The 21,903-nt window shown below is 50.5% G+C and overlaps 2 non-coding genes across 2 annotated transcripts; one reads left to right on the top strand and one right to left on the bottom strand.

Annotated features, from left to right (window-relative positions):
• Window positions 1-1,682: 1,682 nt before the first annotated feature.
• Window positions 1,683-1,756, bottom strand: TRNAT-UGU (transfer RNA threonine (anticodon UGU)). Its single transcript has one exon. It is a non-coding gene; the product is annotated as a tRNA-Thr (tRNA).
• Window positions 1,757-18,436: 16,680 nt separating this feature from the next.
• Window positions 18,437-18,518, top strand: TRNAS-AGA (transfer RNA serine (anticodon AGA)). The gene has a single exon. It is a non-coding gene; the product is annotated as a tRNA-Ser (tRNA).
• Window positions 18,519-21,903: the final 3,385 nt, after the last annotated feature.

Genomic DNA, 21,903 nt, shown 5'->3' with positions numbered 1-21,903 from the left:
AATCCCTGGCTGGGGTCTCCTGGGCAGTGGAAAACACCCCTTCTTTGGTGCTGTCAAGGGGATCGTGGAGAGCTCAGACGTCCCTCGGCTTGGATCAAAGGGGGATGTTGGATGGAATTTATCACACAACCCTCCCTGCTCCCCAGAGCCCCACGGGGAGAATCTAGAGAAGGGGGAGTCATTCCTCACCTGAATTCCCGGAAGAGTTGCTAGGACTCCTTCCTGCCAGCTACTCACCCCTGGATTCATCCTCAGCTCCTGGGATCTTTCTGCTGCAAAGGCTCCAGAGTCCTGGGGTGGGGAGGGCGTCACTGCACAGCCTGAAATACAAGGGAGGATTCTGGAATTGAAGGAATGGGGGGAAAATGGAGAGGAAAGAAACAGAGAGAAAATGCCTCGTCTCTCTCCCCTCCCCCTCCCAGCCAGAAATGTTATCAATGGGGAAACTCCCCACCAGGACTGGCCTTAGGGAAAATGGCGCCCTGGGCAAAACTTGTATTTTGGCACATCCCCATTGCCCCTGGCCCCTGTGGGCTCCCAACTCCCCCTAGATCCTGCACTCCCAATGCTTGCACCTCCTTCACCCCAATCTCTGCCCCCTCCTGTGCCCTAACCCCTACAACTGTGTCCCCTTTGCCCTTAACTCCCGCACTCCCCTCCTGCGCCCCCAGCCACTGCCCCTCTTCTGCACCCTCTTCACCCCTAACCCCTGCACCCCCTCCTGCACCCATGTGGGGAAATTGACCTGTGTGCATGGAGCAGCTGGCATTGCTGCCCACCCCTCCCTGGAATGCTGCTCCTCTGTGCACCTCTAGGGAGCTGCGGGGGGGCGTGGAGCAACGTCAGAGCTCCCTGCATCCAGGGATCCACTTAATTCATGTGCATCCACTTAACTCACCTGGGCTGGGCTGGTCATTTTGGCAAAGCGGCCCCATCATGCTGTGTACCTAGGCGGAGTAGGCGTGTCTATGCAAACACGGTCTGTTCCTGAAGTCTTTCCCCCAGCTCCTCACTAGATGTGAGGGGGGAGCCCATTCAGACCCTGCGTACGCTTAGTATTTAAAAACTCCATAGTGGCCCTGTCTCTGCTGGACTTAGATTTCTCCTCCTGTCCCTTTCCTGACAGCTCAGATGAGGTGGCTGAGTGGTTAAGGTGATAGACTGCTAATCCATTATTCTCTGTATGCATGGGTTCAAATCCCATCTGCATTAGCCTGATTTAGTTTTCTCCCCTCCTTCATGAACAACCATCTTCCCCTGTGGTACAATGACAGACCAAACCATGTTGCCTCCTGCCAACAAAACCCTTCTCAGGAACTCAGACCCCCTGCTTTAAACGAAATATGTCTAAAGCCCAGATTTCTGAAAGAATTCTCTTGTTCTGTATTTCTTAGTTTTTATCTCAAAGGGTAACATCCTCATCATCTCCCCCAAACACCGTGGGACAAGCTTGCGGATGTGGGACATTTAAAATACTATCTTACCCCAAAGATTGAGGATCAGCAAGATGGTCACCTGCGAGGGGACTGGATCCAAGCTTTCAGTAACGCTATTATCAGTGCCTGTGAGTGTAATTTAAACCATAAAAATAGCCATACTGGGATAGACCAAAGGTCCATCTAGCTCTATATTTTGTCTTCTGACAATAGCCAATACCAGGGGCCCTAAAAGGCCACTCAAGAAGGCACCACTGGGAGTTGAACCCAGGATTTCCTGTTTACAAGACAGGCGCTTTAGCCAGCTAAGCCATGGTGCCTTCCTAGTGTAAAAATTTTGTGTCTGTCCATACCTGACTCCCTGCCAACCCCCCACAGGGGCCTGACAAGCGTTGCTTGTGTTTGGATTCTGTAAAGCAGAGGAGCACGTGAAGTTTTACTTCCAAGATGTGTGTGTGTTTCTTTGCACAGGTCTATGCTACAAAATTAGGTCATGTAACTACAATACTTAGGGGTGTAAAAAATATACCCCCCTGAGCAATGCAGTTATATCAACCCGAGTGTAGATAGCACTGTGTCAACAGGAGGGCTTCTCCCATCAACATAGCTTGGGGAGACGCTTGGTTAGTGAAGACCCAGGGAATAGGTGGCCCATGACTCTTGCATTTGGGGAGGCTGGGCATGAGCACTGGAAGCTCCCTAGAAGTGGGGGGGCCATCGGTACCCAGACTGTGGCACTGCCCCCCACTCCACCCCGCTTTTTCGCCTCACTCTGAGGCCCCACCTGTACTCCACCGTCACTCCCGTTTGGCCACTTACCTCCCCTGCTCTTCCTCTTTGGCTGAGGCCTGCTGGTCCGCCTTTCACTTGATCCTTTCCTCCCCCGAGGCCTCCTCACCTGCTGCTCGTGCCTCTACCCCAAGGTCTGCCCACAACCCACACCTCTCTGCCCCCTCCCCTGAGACCCACCCTACCCACCTCTTTCTTCCTGCTGCTATTATTATTCCATAAAACATCAAGGATGGAATAAAAAGCTGAGTTTACTCCAGGGTGAGGAAAGAAAGGAGCCATCAACCCCCTGGCAAAGCTCAGTGCCTCAGAGAAAACCTGCCCCCTGCTATTGCAATCACTGATGTGCTGCCAGTATGACAGGAAAGGGAGTGTCTGAATTATCAAGGCAGGAAATGGACAACAATCTACAGCAATGTATTGGCCAGAAGCAGGGTTCTGGGTGGAAGGAAAAGAAGCAACCGTTAGTCCGAGTGGGGTCCTTTCTGGCCGAGATGGTCTGCTGTGGTGGGCTGAGCTGGGGGTGCCATTGGTGACTTGGGAGTGGGGGCAGGCTGTGAGCAAATCGAATCCAGGAAGCCCCAGCCTGCCCCTCTGGGGGCCGAGTCTTTCTCTTCTCTCCTGTCTTGCGGAGCCCAGCCTTAAGCCTGCCCAGCATGTGCTGCAGCTCAAGGATTAAGCCTTCCTGTGTGGCCTGTGCTGGAGAGGACCCTGAACCCCTGTGGGGTTCTGTTGGGGGGAAACCCCACCACAAATAATTCTAGCCAGAAGATCAACCCATTGGGTCGAATGGGGCAAGCTGGAGGCCTGGTGACTTAGTCCACGGGGCCAGCAGCTAAAGCCGTTTTCCCGCATGTGGGGGAGTTGGCTGCCAAGGTTCGCCCTTCTCGCTCCTTGTGCTGCTGCACCCTAAAATCCCTGTCGGCCAGCAAGATGTGCACGATGTGAGCAGGACATCCAAGGCCTGTCACTTCCCTTTTTAAGCTTGTCCTTACTTTAATGTGCAAATGTTCTCTTCTATGTCTGTATCGAACACCAAAGTTTGTCTTTGTATTATCTGCTTCCATACTTATTCAGAACATTTATTATCTCATTATAAGTTCTGATGTTTCTTCTTTAAGTTTGACACAATACACAGGTTTAGTTTGCAGACACAAACTGCCTTCATAAACCTTGAAATTGTGATCCAAGAGAGGAAGCAATTTCACATATCTGTGATTCAATGCACCGACAGTGACACACATTCAACGTTTTTCAGGTTAGTTCGATTAGTTCAGCAGATGCCCATGGAGCAAAAACATTTGCAACTATTCCTTCACACTTTGTCTGTGCACATCAGCAGGAGCACTAAGGGCACTCACTATTCATTTCTGCTTCATAGTCCCTCTTTCTATAGCTTGGAACCAAAAGCTTGACTTGAAGTCTTGATATGAGCATTCTTCTCATTTGACACTACCAAGACCAGGGAGTTATAATCATGTAGTCCTGTATAACATGGGCCATTGAACATCCCCAGAATAACTCTTCGAGCAGATCTCTTAGCAAAACATGCAATCTCAATTTAAGAATTTAGAGAATCCACCACGACCCTTGTAAGTTATTCCAATGGTTAGTTACTCTCATGGTTCAAAATATACACCTTATCGCCAGGCTGAATTGGTCTAGCTTCAACTTCCAGCCATTGTATCTTGTTATACCTTTCTCTACTACATTGAGGAGCCCAGTATTAAATATTTGTTCCCTACTTAGATATTTAGATATTTATAGATTGGGATCAAGTCACCCCTTAACCTTCTTTGTCTTAAGCTAAATAGATTGAGCTCCTTTAGTCTATCCCTACAAGTTGTGTTTTCTAATCCTTTTCTCATTCAGCTAGATCATATCACTACAACTGTCCCTGCTCTAGGTGGGCAACTATTCTCCACACTTCTAGTGAGGTCTCTTCTGACAAGAGAGGGGTCGTGTGTGTTAGGATCATCAAGCATTACTGCTGGCTGCACAGGGAGAGAAGACCTCTGAATGAAGAAAACAAACTCTCCAGGCTATAGAATGTATGATCTGACTGGGCTGTGAGTGGGAATCTACAAATGCCAGTCTCGTTGCTCTGCCGGGGTTTGGGACAGAAGCCAGAGAAGGGTGATAGGCAAATATCCTAGAGGGCCTGCAGTGCACCCTTTAGTATACTAGAGTTTAGCATTAATCAGCCACAAGGTGGCACTGTGTGTAAAATACCTCCTTTAAATGAACTGGTACAGCATTAAAAGATCTAATGCTGAACGCATCTGGTGTGTGTGTAAGCAAGCTCTGTAGCCAGTCCTTATGTAGTACAGAGGAACATCATTATCTTCAACTCAGTGGCATTTCTCTGTCGGTGGTCAGGGCAAGCACATGCTGATGCATTTTTTCTTGAATACGGTAGTCTATAATTTTCATTCACAGACACAGTGCACAAAACAGAGATCAAACCTCAGGGAGCATAAATGAAGGTACCTCTCACATTCGGCAGAATGTGCCATATTAGAGATGAGATTTGCACCTCTCGTAGACAGACAATGACAGCTGGGAGGGGAGTGTAACATTGACCCACCAGCTTTACACTCCCATACATTCTGGAACTTTGTCACTAGTGCCTGTCTGTGTAATTGAAACCATTCCACACCCGACTCCCTGCCAGCCCTGACCTATGCCTGACAAGTTCAGCTTGTGTTTGGATTCTATCAAGCAGAGCAGTGAGATCCAGCAAGCACTTTTGACTTCTTGCAAGGATTTTCTTTAAAAATGTGTGTGTGTGTGTGTGTGTGTGTGTGTGTGTGTGTGTGTGTATGTGTGTGTGTGAGAGAGAGAGTATGTTTGTGAGTTGCAAATTTGGCACTAATATTACAGCACTAAAAACAGAAGAGACAAGGAATTTCATATTCAGCAGCATTTCCACCTGTGTGGGGACACACCAATGAATTTCTGATCCATCGCATTAAGCACTCAGCAAAATTACCTAACATCCAGCTTCTTCACGACCCTTCAGTTGAGTTCTCTATAGGAGGGAGCTTCTAGGAATTGGTATTCCTGGCTTCAGGTTGGGTCTGGTTTCCCCCAGCCTTTAGGTCCATGTAATACATGATCCCAAGGGGAGCCGTCTCCTAGAGCTTCCCCATGTCCCGTGGAACTCAGGACAGTGAGAAACATGTAAGTTATCTGTGAGGTGAAAATTTATGTAAGACATGACAACATTTCTCCTTTATTTGCGGTAGAGGGAAGCGTCATTGTTCCTATAAGGCCAAATATTGATATTTCTATGGATGTCTGCTTATACAGGGAAATTGACAGTTGATATTGATATCAGCAATTTCTGGGTATCATTTATATAAAGATGTGCTCTTTAACAGTCTATGAAATTTATCATATTCAGCAACATAGTATCTGCACATTTTTATAAATGTGCATGTAGAATGGTAATCAACTACTCTCTGAATTCACTCATGGGCATGGCCCTCCCCTCCTCTTGCCCTGTCCTCGGTTGCTCTGTGGCATTTAAGCCTTCCCTTAGAGCTCTCAGCAACAGCTGCCTCTGCTCTAGGGCCCAGAGGAGGAAAGGTGTGTTGGGCTCCAGCCTGGGACTCTCTCTCTCTCTCCTGCCCATTCCTGACTAATAAGCCTGGCCCTGGTACTGCTCCCCTTTAGTGCCATGTGGGCAGGAGGAAAAGCGTGGCAGCTGCAGGTACAAGGACCAAATTGTGGGGATCAGGTGAAGCAGCAATAAACACAACCATCAGGTCAACCTGCAGGAATCTCACATCAGACTTAAATTCTAGGGCCCCAACCTATTGAACCAGCCAGACCAAAGCCCTAGCTCTAGTGGGCGTCACTCACGCAGCAGGAAGGAAAAAACTCACTCTGGTACATCTAGGAACAGGGAAGTCAAGCATGTTGAGCTCCAAGGCTGTACAGCAAAGCAACACAGCACCTGGAGATCCTACAGAGATTGAACGCAGATTTCAGGATTCAGAGTCCTGAGGGCTGATCGTTACACCATGGGACCTGCAGCTACTGCCATTTCAGGACTCCTGAGAGACTCTCAGCTGATTGGTTTGCACTCTGCATTCATTGCTTCCCTCCAGCTGCTTCCTCTCTCGGGACTCTCTCTCCTCCTGCGTCTCTGCTACTCTCTCCCCTAGACATTGAACCCAACCCTTGTTGCTGCCAACACCAACTGGCAGAAGGGCCTATCAGTTCCCTGCCTGAGGGGAGGCCAATGCATGTGGTGGGCCATAAGCACCACAGGTTTTAACCCTGTTTCCTTCCTTCCCCATGTCTCTCATTTAGATTATATGAAGTACACCTGTGGCTGGGATATGGATTTGTGGGCACAGCATTGTGCAGTGGGCTTCCAAGGCAGCCTGTAATTCAGCCAGGAGTTTGCAGCTGGGCCTGGCCTGGAGGCAATTTTCTCTCCACACAACAGATGGGGGATGAACTGGGACCAGCTCCTGGCTGTTTTTTGTGAACTGGTTCCCCATGAGGACACACCAGAGATCACTGCAATCTACATAGGGAACAACCACCTGGGAATATTCTCCAGGCCCCAGCTGATTTGGAAAGTTAAACATGATATTGCACAACATAGAACTATGGGGCCAGGTCCCATAGAAAACAAAGGGGAGCGGGGAAAGAGAGAAAAGAGAAGAGATGGGATAGAAAAAAGCAGCTGGAGAGAACCAAGGAGTGCAGTGGACAACAGGGGTGGCAGGTTTGTAGAAATTTTGGTGGTGCCCAGAATGACCAGAGCCCATCCCCCCAAACTGCACACCCTATCTGCCTAAGGCTCTGGGAGGGACTTTGGGTGGGGGAAGGAGATCTGGGGTGCAGGAGGGGTGCAGGGTGCAGGCACTGGGAGGGAGTTTGGGTGCAGAAGGGGTGAGAGGTTGGGCTCTGGGAGGGAGTTTGGGTGGGGGAAGGGGTTTGGCGTGCAAGCTCTGGGATGGAGTTTGGGTGCTGGGTGCACGCTCTGGGCTGGGACAGGAGGTGCGGGGTGCAGGAGGGGGTGAGAGGTGTAGGCTCAAGGAGGGAGTTTGGGTGCAGGCTGTGGGAGGGAGTTTGGCAGCAGGAGGGGGTGTGTGCGGAGGGGGTGGGGGTGCAGGTGCTCAGACGGAGTTTGGGTGCTGGGAGCAGGCTCTGGGCTGGGACAGGGCGGTGGGGGTGCAGGCTATGGGACAGAGTTTGGGTGCAGGCTCTGGTTGGGGGCAAGTGGTGGGGATGTAGGAGGGTGAGGGGTGCAGGCTCTGGGAGGGAGTTTGAGGGAAGGAGGGGAGGTGTGGGAAGGGTTGGGGTGCAGGCTCTGGGATTGAGCTTGGGGATGGGAGGGGGTGCAGAGGGAGGAGGTGCAGGCTCTGGGAAGGAGATTGGGGGCTGGATGGGGTGTGTGGGAAGGGGTGGGGGTTCAGGCTCTGGGATGGAGTTTGGGTGCTGGGTGCAGGCTCTGGGCTGGTGCAGGGGTGCAGGATGGGCTGGGGGTGCAGGCTCTGGGCTGGGGGTGCAGGCTCTGGGAGGCAGTTTGGGGATGGGAGGTGCAGGCTCTGGGAGGGAGTTTGGGGATGGGGGTGCAGGCTCTGGGAAGGAGTTTGGGTGCTGGGAGCAGGCTCTGGGGTGGGGCAGGGGTTCCGGCGGGGATGAGGGCTGCAGGCTCTTGCAGGGAGTTTGGGTGCAGGCTCTGGGCTGGGGGTGCAGGCTCTGGGAGGCAGTTTGGGTGCAGGCTCTGGGCTGGGAGTGTAGGAGGGGGTTAGGGGTGCAGGTTCTGGGAGGAAGTTTGTGTGCTGGGAGCAGGCTCCGGGCTGGGACAGGGGCTGGGGGTGCAGGAGGAGTGAGGAGCATGCATTCAGTCATTTCATAGGGCAGAGTTTTAAGGCTATTAAGATTTGGGGAACCATTTTTCCTAGCATCTTCCCTTTGTAGATTTCAGAGGCGTTCACACACACACACCCACTGAGCCGCACTGTTACACCCCAATCTAATAGAAAGGCTGGGAGGTCTCCAACTTCATAAAAAGAAACAGAGAAAAAAATAGAAAAAGGAACAAAACATTTCTAAGATTATAAGGGGTTGGGTCTCTGCACCTCTCAGTCTTTGGATTCACCTGGAGTAGGAACTGTAGCTGCAGTTTGGGAACCAGGTACTGGCATAGATGCTCCAGCACGTTGGGCTAGCAGGCTTTTCAGGTACAGGAGACTTGTGAAGGCTGCATAGACTGTCGCCTTTGTGCTTCATTCCCCAGAGGGGATCAGTCCTGGGATCCTGGCAGTCAGTCTCTCTGAAGCTATGTCTACACTGGCAGAGTTACAGCACCGGGAGTTACAGTGCGGCTCAGAGAGCGCTGAAGGGAAACCGCTATTGTGTGTTCACACTGTCAGCTGCCTGCGCAATAGCGTGTTCACACTTGTGGCACTTGCAGTGGTATTCCGAGCAGTGCACTCAGTATCCCACTGAGCATCTCTTCCTCTTATGCCGCTAAGAGTTGTGGGAAGGCAGAGGGGGTCCGTGGGGCATCCTGGGTCCTGTCCCAATGCCCCGAGATGCATTGCTTCGCATCCCAGCAATCCCTGTGCTTCCATTCACATTTGGCGCCATCTTTCAATGGTTGGTGTACTGCGCATTCTGCCTCTTCGGGCAGCAGGAATGGATCCCGCACTGTTGACCAATATGTTGCTCCCTCTTATTAACACATCACAAGTGGCAGTGGAGTTATTCCTTAAACTACAAAGGCAAGAGGAGTTCAACATCGATCACACCATGTGTAGTAGCTATGACACGAGATTGCTTATGGCATTCATGGAGGAGCTGACCACAGTGGATTGCTGCTTTTGGGCTTGGGAAACAACCACTGAGTGGTGGGATCAATCATCATAGAATCATAGAATCATAGAATATCAGAGTTGGAAGGGACCTCAAGAGGTCATCTAGTCCAGCCCCCTGCTCAAAGCAGGACCAATTCCCAGCTAAATCATCCCAGCCAGGGCTTTGTCAAGCCGGGCCTTAAAAACCTCCAAGGAAGGAGACTCCACCACCTCCCTAGGTAACCCATTCCAGTGTTTCACCACCCTCCTAGTGAAATAGTTTTTCCTGATATCCAACCTGGACCTCCCCCACTGCAACTTGAGACCATTGCTCCTTGTTCTGTCATCTGCCACCACTGAGAACAGCCGAGCTCCATCCTCTTTGGAACCCCCCTTCAGGTAGTTGAAGGCTGCTATCAAATCCCCCCTCATTCTTCTCTTCTGGAGACTAAACAATCCCAGTTCTCTCAGCCTCTCCTCATAAGTCATGTGCTCCAGACCCCTAATCATTTTTGTTGCCCTCCGCTGGACTCTTTCCAATTTTTCCACATCCTTCTTGTAGTGTGGGGACCAAAACTGGACACAGTATTCCAGATGAGGCCTCACCAATGTCGAATAAAGGGGAACGATCACGTTCCTCGATCTGCTGGCAATGCCCCTACTTATACAGCCCAAAATGCCGTTAGCCTTCTTGGCAACAAGAGCACACTGTTGACTCATATCCAGCTTCTCGTCCACTGTGACCCCTAGGTCCTTTTCAGCAGAACTGCTACCTAGCCATTCGGTCCCTAGTCTGTAGCAGTGCATGGGATTCTTCCGTCCTAAGTGCAGGACTCTGCACTTGTCCTTGTTGAACCTCATCAGGTTTTTTTCTGCCCAATCCTCTAATTTGTCTAGGTCCCTCTGTATCCGATCCCTACCCTCTAGTGTATCTACCACGCCTCCTAGTTTCGTGTCATCTGCAAACTTGCTGAGAGTGCAGTCCACACCATCCTCCAGATCATTAATAAAGATATTAAACAAAACCGGCCCCAGGACCGACCCTTGGGGCACTCCACTTGAAACCGGCTGCCAACTAGACATGGAGCCATTGATCACTACCCGTTGAGCCCGACGATCTAGCCAGCTTTCTATCCACCTTACAGTCCATTCATCCAGCCCATACTTCTTTAACTTGGTGGCAAGAATACTGTGGGAGACAGTATCAAAAGCTTTGCTAAAGTCAAGAAATAACACATCCACTGCTTTCCCCTCATCCACAGAGCCAGTTATCTCATCATAGAAGGCAATTAGGTTAGTCAGGCACGACTTCCCCTTCGTGAATCCATGCTGACTGTTCCTGATCACTTTCCTCTCCTCTAAATGTTTCATAATTGATTCCTTGAGGACCTGCTCCATGATTTTTCCAGGGACTGAGGTGAGGCTGACTGGCCTGTAGTTCCCCGGATCCTCCTTCTTCCCTTTTTTAAAGATGGGAACTACATTAGCCTTTTTCCAGTCATCTGGGACCTCCCCCGATCGCCATGAGTTTTCAAAAATAATGGCTAATGGCTCTGCAATCTCACCCGCCAACTCCTTTAGCACCCTCGGATGCAGCGCATCTGGCCCCATGGACTTGTGCACGTCCAGTTTTTCTAAATAGTCCCGAACCACTTCTTTCTCCACAGAGGGTTGGTCACCTTCTCCCCATGCTGTACTGCCCAGTGCAGCAATCTGGGAGCTGACCTTGTGCGTGAAGACAGAGGCAAAAAAATCATTGAGTACATTAGCTTTTTCCACATCCTCGGTCACTAGGTTGCCTCCCTCATTCAGTAAGGGGCCCACACTTTCCTTGATTTTCTTCTTGTTGCTAACATACCTGAAGAAACCCTTCTTGTTACTCTTAACATCTCTTGCTAACTGCAACTCCAAGTGTGATTTGGCCTTCCTGATTTCACTCCTGCACGCCTGAGCAATATTTTTATACTCCTCCCTGGTCATTTGTCCAATCTTCCACTCCTTATAAGCCTCTTTTTTGCGTTTAAGATCAGCAAGGATTTCACTGTTTAGCCAAGCTGGTCGCCTGCCATATTTACTATTCTTTCTACACATCGGGATGGTTTGTTCCTGCAACCTCAATAAGGATTCTTTAAAATACAGCCAGCTCTCCTGGACCCCTTTGCCCTTCATGTTATTCTCCCAGGGGATCCTGCCCATCTGTTCCCTGAGGGAGTCAAAGTCTGCTTTTCTGAAGTCCAGGGTCCGTATTCTGCTGCTCTCCTTTCTTCCTTGTGTCAGGATCCTGAACTCGACCATCTCATGGTCACTGCCTCCCAGGTTCCCATCCACTTTTGCTTCCCCTACTAGTTCTTCCCTGTTTGTGAGGAGCAGGTCAAGAAAAGCTTTGCCCCTAGTTGGTTCCTCCAGCACTTGCACCAGGAAATTGTCCCCTACACTTTCCAAAAATTTCCTGGATTGCCTGTGCACCGCTGTATTGCTCTCCCAGCAGATATCAGGGTGATTAAAGTCTCCCATGAGAACCAGGGCCTGTGATCTAGCAACTTCTGCTAGTTGCCAGAAGAAAGCCTCGTTCACCTCATCCCCCTGGTCTGGTGGTCTATAGCAGACTCCAACCACGACATCACCCTTGTTGCTCACACTTCTCAACTTTATCCAGAGACTCTCAGGTTTTTCTGCAGTATCATACCGGAGCTCTGAGCAGTCATACTCCTCTCTTACATACAACGCAACTCCCCCACCTTTTCTGCCCTGCCTGTCCTTCCTGAACAGTTTATATCCATCCATGACAGTACTCCAGTCATGTGAGTTATCCCACCAAGTCTCTGTTATTCCAATCACATCATAGTTCCCTAACTGTGCCAGGACTTTCAGTTCTCCCTGCTTGTTTCCCAGGCTTCTTGCATTTGTGTATAGGCACTTAAGATAACTCAACGATCGTCCCTCTTTCTCAGCATGAGACAGGAGTCCTCCCCTGTTGCGCTCTCCTACTTGTGCTTCCTCCCAGGATCCCATTTCCCCACTTACCTCAGGGCTTTGGTCTCCTTCCCCCGGTGAACCTAGTTTAAAGCCCTCCTCACTAGGTTAGCCAGCCTGCTGGCGAAGATGCTCTTCCCTCTCTTCGTTAGGTGGAGCCCGTCTCTGCCTAGCACTCCTTCTTCTTGGAACACCATCCCATGGTCGAAGAATCCAAAGCCTTCTCTCCGACACCACCTGCGTAGCCATTCGTTGACTTCCACGATTCGACGGTCTCTACCCCGGCCTTTTCCTTGCACAGGGAGGATGGACGAGAACACCACTTGCGCCTCAAACTCCTTTATCCTTCTTCCCAGAGCCACGTAGTCTGCAGTGATCCGCTCAAGGTCATTCTTGGCAGTATCATTGGTGCCCACGTGGAGAAGCAGGAAGGGGTAGCGATCCGAGGGCTTGATGAGTCTCGGCAGTCTCTCCGCCACATCGTGTATCCTAGCTCCTGGCAAGCAGCAGACCTCTCGGTTTTCCCGGTCAGGGCGGCAGATAGATGACTCAGTCCCCCTGAGGAGGGAGTCCCCGACCACCACCACCCTCCTCCTCCTCTTGGGAGTGGTGGTCGTGGAACCCCCATCCCTAGGACAGTGCATCTTTTGCCTTCCAATCGGTGGAGTCTCCTTCTGCTCCCTTCCCTCAGATGGGCCATCTAGTCCACTCTCCGCATTAGCACCTGTAGAAAGAACATGGAAACGATTCCTCACCTGTATCATGCACATCTGGGATGACGAGCAGTGGCTGCAGAGCTTTCGGATGAGGAAAGACACATTCATGGGACTCTCTGATGAGTTTGCCCCAAACCTGCAGTGCAAGGACACGAGAATGAGAGCTGCCCAGTTATTGGAGAAGTGCGTGGCAATTGCACTGTGGAAGCTGGCTACTCCAGACTGCTACCTATCGGTCACTAATCAGTTTGAGGTGGGAAAGTTGACCGTTGGACATGTGTTGACAAAAGTGTGCAGGGCCATTAATTACATCCAGCTCCGAAAGACTGTGGCTCAGGGCAGCGTGTACGACATTGTGGATGGCTTTGCACAAATGGGCTTCCCTAACTGCGGAGGGCGATAGATGGCACACGTACTCCAGTTCTGGCACAATACCAGTCACGGCGTACATTAATCAGAAAGGTACTTCTCTGTGGTTCTCCGGGCACTTGTGGATCACCGTGGGCATTTCACAGACATTAATGCAGTCTGGCCTGGTAAGGTGCATCTTTCAGAACACTGGCCTGTTCAAGAAGCTGGAAGCAGAGACTTTCTTCCTGGATCAGAAGATCAGTGTAGGCGAAGTCAAAATGCCCATTGTGACCCTGAGAGACCCTGCCTACCCCTTAGTGCTGTGGCTTATGAAGCCATACATGGGGCACCTTGACAGCAGCAAGGAGCAGTTCAACAACAGGCTGAGCAAGTGCAGAATGACTATTGAGTGTGCTTTTGGCCGTCTATTTCTGGAGGGAAGGGTGAAGGCTTCACTCAGGGCTGGACCACTGAGGCTCAGCACCTGGAGGCTGAATTTGAACAGCCAGAGACCAGGGCTGTTAGAGGAGCGGAGCCATAAGGATCAGGGATACCTTGAGGCAGTAATCTGAAGCTGGAAGCCACTAATATTTGTTGCTATGTACAGCAGTGCAGTGCTTGTAATGCTAGGAGGGGATTGTTATTGGTGCAGACGATGCACTATGAAGGTTTAAGAAAATTGCCTGTTGCTTTGCAGGGCTCTGTTTGCTTTCAACTAATGGAATAAAGATTAGTTTTGGTTTGAAAGCATTCTTTTATTAAAAAGCAACCACCGGAGGAGAGACAAACAAAAACACATCAGCACTATGGGGGATGGGTAAAAGATTACACATCTTGTCTCAAGTAATTTTCCTCTTAAAAGAAGTTTTATTTTAAAATTTATTCAAATAAATTCCATTTTAAATAGAAATAATTACAGTCCATACTGGGTCTCTCTTCTCGTACATGCTATTTCTCTCACATATTCCCCCACTCTAATTCCTTTGGAGTGAGATTTTAATTTCAAGATTAGCCACCTGGATACAGTCCACTTGGCGTTCCATGATGCTTATCAGCTGGTCTGTGCCTTGCTGCCGGTGCTCCTGGCGGATCCTGCTTTCGCTCTCCCTCCACTCCTGTGCTTTTTGATTCTCTTTAAGAGATTGCTGCATCACTTCTTTCAACATGTCTTCTTTGCTTTTTCACAATCTCTTCCTGAATTTTCGCAGTCTTTCAGCCGGTGATAACACAGACGGCTGAGGTCTCAAGGTTGCATCTATAAAGGCAAAATGCAACACTTAACAGAGGCAGCATTGTTTATACCAGAGTAATGATTCCCCCGCACTTAAGGAGGGAACACACAGTCTACACAATAGCATAATTTTCCCGTCCCAACGAGAGCGCATATAACCCACGGGAGCCCTAAAATGGTGAGTAAGGGGGACTGATTGTTTCACGGCTGTACTGTCCTCTGGGTTTCTGTGCCTTGGGGAGAGCCAACAGCTGCAGGGGGCACCTACACTGAACACTGTCCCAACATTTTCCACAGGAGTTCGTCCTGGAAGATATCTCGCTGCTGAGGATGACCTGGGAGCAAGGGACGGTCTTCTACTGCAATGCGGCTTCCGCCCTGGCCCATATGACGCTTGCCTGTGTGCAGCAATGGTCCCCCCGCCCCTCACGGCACAGTGGCACAGACACGTTAGCCTGGCTGGGACAAGGACCATAGTGGCTCTCCCAAGAAACCTGCGCAAGCGCATTGCTCACGTTCTGGATGAGACTTTCAAAGAGATTACTGAGGCCGATTACCACGATGAGATAGACCACATCAATGCACTATTCCGCATCTAGGCATGCATGACTAACCCTCCTCTCCCAAAGAGCCCGCACCGAAAAATTCCTTCCCCCCCAAAAAGGCCGCTTACCAGGAACCTGCTCTTCTGTTTGTCCTCCACCAAGTATCGGCCGCTGCGACTGGCTACCTTCCTCCTGGCTCGAGAAGAGCTCCTGGCTGCATGCGTCCAGGGATTCCGGGGTGTCTTCCCCCACCCCAGCACCCTCACTCCCGCTTTCCTCCTCCTCCCCCACTCTGAAGTATCCATGGTGGTGCTCAGAGTGGAGGTGGGGTCACCCCCGAGTATCGCGTCCAGCTCTTTGTAGAATCGGCAGGTCACGGGGGGAGCACCGGAGCGGCCGTTTGCCTCGCGGGCTTTGCGGTAGGCACTCCGCAGCTCCTTCACTTTAATCCTGCACTGCAGTGCGTTCCGGTCATGGCCCCTTTCCATCATGGCCCTTGATATGTGCCCAAAGGTATCGTAATTCCGACGACTGGACAGCTTCCTCCCCCCAAACACTGATGAGGTCCAGCAACTTGCCATTGCTCCATGCTGGGGCTCACTTGGCACGTGGAGGCATGGTCACCTGGAAAGATTCGCTGATAGCACTACACACCTGGCTGAGCAAACAGGAAGGAGATTTTTAAAATTCCCGGGGAATATAAAGGGCGGGTCTGATGGTTGGTCACCTGAGGTCAGGGCAGTAGAGTTTGAACTGATGACCAGAGTGGCTAGAACAGGCATTGTGGGATACTAACGAATACTTCTGGAGGCCAATCAGAGCGTATTTGGTGGCTACACTGGCGCCGCAGAGCAGCAGCGGCAGCGCAATACTCTTTATTCCTCTCGGGGAGGTGCAGTACAAGCAGCGCTGTAGCCGCGGAGATACAGCGCTGTACGTGCCTTGCCAGTGTGGACGGGGAGTGAGTTACAGTGCTGGGGGCGGCTTTATTGTGCTGTAATTCTCAAGTGTAGCCAAGGCCTTAGCGAGGAGGGTTCATAGGGTGACCAGATGTCCCAATTTTATCGGGACTGTCCTGATATTTGCTTGTTTGTCCGATGTCCCGACCAATAGCGCTTGTGGAGGGAGGAGGAAAAGGGGGGGTGGTTGTTATTTTTTTTTTGCTCTCCCACCATTTTTTCCCCCTCTGCCCCCTCCCACATCCCGATATTTAACCCGGGTGATCTGGTCACCCTAAGGGTTCAGTTTAGTGCAGTGGTCCCCGAAATGTGGGGCATGACTCCTAGAGGGGCAAAGAGGAACGTTTATGGGGGCACCTCAGGGCCTGAGCCATCTCCCATGGAGGGTAGGGAGGGAGCACCACTCAGCCCCACTCTGCCCCAGCTCTTCCCCGACCCCACCCCAACCACACCCACAGCCTGGGTCCCTGGCTTCTGGCCCAGCCTCAACCCCCTTACCCGTGTCCGCATTCCTCTCCCCAGGAAGCCACGGCACTGCTCCCAGCCCTGGTTCTCAACCGTGGCTTCTGAGTGACCACAGATACGGATAAGAGGGCACAATGTGAAAAGCTTGGGGAGCACTGATGTAGGGTGATGTCCTCAATCACTTCTATGCAGTCCAATAAAAGGTATTCCTCACCCATCTACTCCTCAATCAGGACGGACTAGGTATGTTCTGCTGACCTTGACTCAGACAGGAAGGATAACAACATTTCATTCTACTCAACCCTAAAGTGATTTGTAACCCCACACCATCATGCTGCATACCTAGGCAGAGTAGGCATCTCTCCGCAAACACGGTCTGTTCCTGAAGTCTTTCCCCAGCTCATCGCTAGACGTGAGGGGGGAACTCGTTCAGACCCTGCTTACACTTAGTATTTAAAAACTCCTTATTGGCCCTATGTCTGCTGGCCTTAGCTTTCTCCTCATATCCTCATGGAGTTAAAGCTGTGGGGCTAAACACTGTGGTGCAGTTATTTGTGTTCATGTTGAAGCCTGGGTACGGAAACGCTCACCCCTCCTGAGTGCTCAGAGGTTGGGCTCAAGCCCATTTACCTGCACTGTCATTTTATAGTCCTGCAGCCCAAGCCCGAAAACCCTGAGTCAGCTGACTTGGGCTTTGCGACAGGTGCCCGGGGTGTTTAATCGCAGTGTAGACATAATGTTAGGATACGTCTACAGTGCACTGAAACACCCACGGCTGGCCCGTGTCGGATTAATCAGGGCCATGCGGCTTGGACTTTAAAGTTGCAGTGTACGTGTCTCGGCCCAGGCTCAGTACCCTGCTCTAGGAGCCCAGAAGGTTGGGAGGGAGTTTAACAAGTGGAAATGGTAAATCCTGGACTCAATGGCATTTCTCCATTCGTCTGTCTGCTTTGGGGCAGTGACAAAAACATGGCCTGCTGCTTTCGTTATTTCATAGGGTGGTTTGGGATTTTCATTCTCAGACATGGTGCACAACGCAGGACTCAACCCCCGACATAAACTAAATGAGCCACCCAGAGGTTCTAGCAACCACAATGAAGCATTTGGTTTGAGAGCTCAGACCCGCCCTGTCCCAGAGGGAGGGGGTCATCTGTGAGGGGACTGGACCACTGACCTATCAGCTATCAGACCTGCCCTGCCCACCGCCCACACCTCTCTGCCCCTCTCCTGAGACTCACCCCGCCCACTGCTCACACCTCTCTGCCCTCTCCCCCAAGACCCACCCTGCCCACTGCTCGCACCTCTCTGCCCTCTCCCCCGAGACCCAACCTGCCCACTGCTCGCACCTCTCTGACCCTCCACTGAGACACACACTGTCCACCGTTCACACATCTCTGCCTCTCCCCTGAGACCCATCCTGCCCACCACTCACATCTCTCTGCCCCCTTCCCCAAGACCCACCCTGCCCACTGCTCGCACCTCACTGACCCTCCACTGAGACACGCACTGCCCACCGCTCACACCTCTCTGACCCCTCCCCAGAGATCCACCCTACCTGCCTCTTGCACCTCTCTGCCCCTTCCCCTGTCCTGCCCATCACCCATACCTCTGACCTCTCGCCTGAGACCCGCCCTCCTCATACCCATGCCTCTCTGCACCATCCCCTGCCCTGCCCACCGCTCGAACCTCTCTTCCCCTCCCCTGAGACCCACCCTCTCCACCTCTTTCTTTGGTCGCCTGTTGTTATTCCATGAAACATCAAGGATGGAATAAAAACCTGAGTTTACTCCAGAGTGAGGAAAGAAAGAAGCCAACAACCCCCTGGCAAAGCTCAGTGCCCCAGAAAAAGCCTGCCCTCTGCTATCACAATCACTGATGTGCTGGGGATATAACAGGAAAGGGACTGTCTGAATTAACAAGGCAGGAAATGGACAACAATCTACAGATACATCATTGACCACAAACACACTCTCGTCATGTTCCAGCCAGAATGGAAATGAGCAGGAGTTCTTGCAGTTCAGCCATGGACACACTTACACAATGGCACAGCAGTGAGAGTGTTCTGGAACCTGGTCTGAGGAAACAATTGGAATCAATCAGTCAGTGAGAACAGAACTAGAGTGTAGTGAGAGAAAAGCAAAAAATAAGTAGTTGTGGCCGAGTGGTTAAGGCGATGGACTAGAAATCCATTGGGATCTCCCTGCGCAGGTTCGAATCCTGCCAACTACGGAGGAAGTTGTGATTCTTTAGTTTCAACAGGAGCTGGGTCTTGTCTCACTCTCAGGCTATGTCTACACTACTGAGTTATGCCACTTTAGTAAAAGTGTTTTAATTAAACAGGTGTTGCATGTCCACACTACACCCCTTGTGTCACCAGAGCGCATCCATGCTAGCAGCTCTTGGATCACCACAGAGAGCAGTGCACTGTGGGTAGCTATCCCACTGTGCAACTGGCTTCAGTATTTTGGGAAGGGTTTGCAATGCCTCATGGGCAGGTACAGCATCACATGATGCAGGTTTCTCTATCCCATTGTTCCATAGGCATCCTACTAGATTGCCAGCTGCTTTTCAACTGCAATGTGCATGGCGGGGTAGAGACTGTTGGAGTGTAGGGAGAGACAGTGTGTGTGTTAGGGAAGAGTAAGTGTGTCGGCACACTGTCTCTAAGTTCAGACAGCTGCTGGAAGCAACCAGTCCTGAGGCAGAGGGAGGGGGACAGCCCTGACATCAGCCCCCACTTCTCTCACTGGCTCAGCACAGCACAGAAGTCTCTGTCACATACACGCGCACGCGCACACACACTGCTGCTTGCTTAGCTCTGTGTCAGGGGTGCTGGAACAGGGAGGTTTAGAGGGCCATGGCCCCACCACTCTTTACCAGCTGTTTGGAGAAGTGATGGAGGGGGGGAAAGGTGGGAGTCTTGGGGGGAAGAAGCATTCTGTGGGTGTGGCCTTGGGGGGAGAAGTGGTGTGAGTGTGGGTCCTTGGGGAAGCGGTGTTATGGGAGCACCACAGCTGGGGCAATGGTGATCCCACCACTGTAAGGAAGCTTCCGCCGCCCCTGCTCTGTGTTCGTAGAGCGGGAGAGAGAAGCATTCCATGGTAGTGATTTGCTCCTCAGGGCTCCGGCGGTGGGGCTCGGGAGGCGACTTAAATATCACCAGCCTGTGGAAGTCGGTCCGCCACACCCGAATGTACCAGCTTACTTTCACCGCTGGAAGGTCCTCACATGGATCAATAACTGGTTAAAAGATAGGAAATAAAGGGTAGGAATAAATGGTCAGTTTTCAGGCTGGAAACAGGTAACTAGTGGTGTCTGTACTGGGACCAGTACGATTCAACATATTCATAAATGAGCTGATAAAAAGTGAGGTGACAAAATTTGCAGATGATCCAAAACTACTGAGGATAGTTAAGTCCAGAGCAGACTGTGAGGAGTTAAAAAGAGATTTCACAAAACTGGGTGAAAGGGCAACAAAATGGCAGATGAAATTCAATGTTGATAAATGCAAAGCCGTGTACATTGGAAAACATAATCCCAAGTATACATATAAAATGATGGGATGTAAAATAGCTGTTGCAACTCAAGTGAGAGATCTTGGAGTCACTGTGGATAGTTCTCTGAAAACATCCACTCAATGTGCAGTGGCAGTCAACAAAGCAAACAGAATGTTGGGAATCATTAGGAAAGGGATAGATAATAAGAGAGAATATCTTATTGCCACTATATAAATCCATGGTACACCCACATCTTGAATACTGCATGCAGCTATGGTCACCCCATCTTAAAAAAGATGTTTTGGAATTGGAAAAGGTTCAGAAAAGGGGTATGGAGTGTCTGCCATATGAGGAGAGAATAATAAGACTGGGACTTTTCAGCTTGGAAAAAAGATGAGTAAGGGGGAGTATGATAGAGGTCTACAAAATCATGACTGGTGTGGAGAAAGTAAATAAGGAAGTGTTACTTATTCCTTCTCATAACACAAGAACTAGGGGCCACCAAATGAAATTAATAGGCAGCACATTTAAAACAAACCAAAGGAAGTATTTTTTCACACAATGCACAGTGAGCCTGCGGAACTCCTTGCCAGAGGATGTTGTGAAGGCCAAGACTACAACAGGGTTGAAAAAAAGAGCTAGATCAATTCATGGAGGATAGGTCCATCAGTGGCTATGAACCAGGATGGATAGGGATGGTGTCCCTAGTCTCTGTTTGCCAGGAGCTGGGAATGGGTGTCAGGGGATAGATCACTTGATGATTACCAGTTCTGTTTATTCCCTCTGAAGCACCTGGCTTTAGCTACTATGGGAAGACAGGATATTGGGCTAGATGGACCCAGTCTGACCCAGTATGGCTGTTCTTACATCCTTATGCCCTTATGCTCCTTTCATATAGATGCCTGAGATTCTGCCTCACAATGTGTCCCTGAGGTCTCAGCCAAAATGCCCCAGACAGGCAAACACTCCGTGCTCCTGAAGCCTCTGCCACCCACGTAGTGCCCTATGGCTCATCCCTAACCCTTGATGCTGCTCCTTTCCATAGAATGTGAAAGGAGCGGAGGCCATGCAGGAGCCTTATGGGGATGCAGATCTGAGGCTTTGGGAGAGACAGATTGTCAGAGACATCAGAGTGCTGTAAACCATGCAGCCACCCCCTCAATCACGGGCCTGTTCCAGCCCTGAGTCTGGGCTACCGGGATCCCTCCCACAGAGCAGGTTGCCACAGATTACAGCCTGAAAATAGGCATGTGAAACTAACTCCTGTTCTCCCTGACAGGCTCTGGCCTAGACCAAATGGCACCCCAGGCATGAAGCATCTTCAGTGCCTGCCCCCCCATACGTTAAACTTTTGAATATCTTATTTTTCATTGCATTTGTAGCTCATTTCATGATTTTGATGCACAATTTGGATGCATGATTTTCTCTGTCATATAAGATGATAAATTTGCATGCTAGGATCTGTAAACCTGTATTTATTCATACCATATATAAGCAAATAAAACAAATTCATTTCCTCTAAGCATATAGAAACTTTTAAATTTGAACAGTAACTGAAATGTACTAACATCTAGAAATCAAACTGTCACCAACACAGGATGGACCAGTATTAAATAGTGTTACAGTAAGAGACAGCGTTAGAATGTTAACCCTAGTGCTTGAGTTCAAAGGTCGCTTTTCTCGCGTTTGCCCTCATGAACTGAAGCGCAGCATTAGGGAGATCCAAAGATTGGCCAATGGCATTTTCAAGTGCTAAAATAGCAAGCGATGTTGGTCTCTCATTGGCCATCATTGATTGAAGATATGATTTAATGAGCCGGAGCTTCAAGGTGAGGGTGGCTCTGTCTACCACCTTCTGTTGCGCTGCTGGGCACCAAGTCCCTGGCGGCCAATATGTGAAGCTGGAAGAAGAGAGTGGGGGGGCAAGTGGTGGCAGGACTTTTGCCACCAGGGTCTAGCTGCCCAACTTCCTCCTCGTACCACTGGGACCCAGTCGCCTTCAGGTAACCTAGGAACTAAGGCAGGAATAGGGCGAGGAAGCGAATATAGCTGAGCAAGGAAGACAAAAGTTAATCTTGCCTTCATGGGCCGCTTGCAATGACGTCCCTTTTCTGTGC

This window comes from Malaclemys terrapin, chromosome 15 (assembly GCF_027887155.1).
Source record: "Malaclemys terrapin pileata isolate rMalTer1 chromosome 15, rMalTer1.hap1, whole genome shotgun sequence".
NCBI lineage: Eukaryota > Metazoa > Chordata > Testudines > Emydidae > Malaclemys > Malaclemys terrapin.
This window is presented reverse-complemented; position numbering and strand designations above follow the sequence as displayed.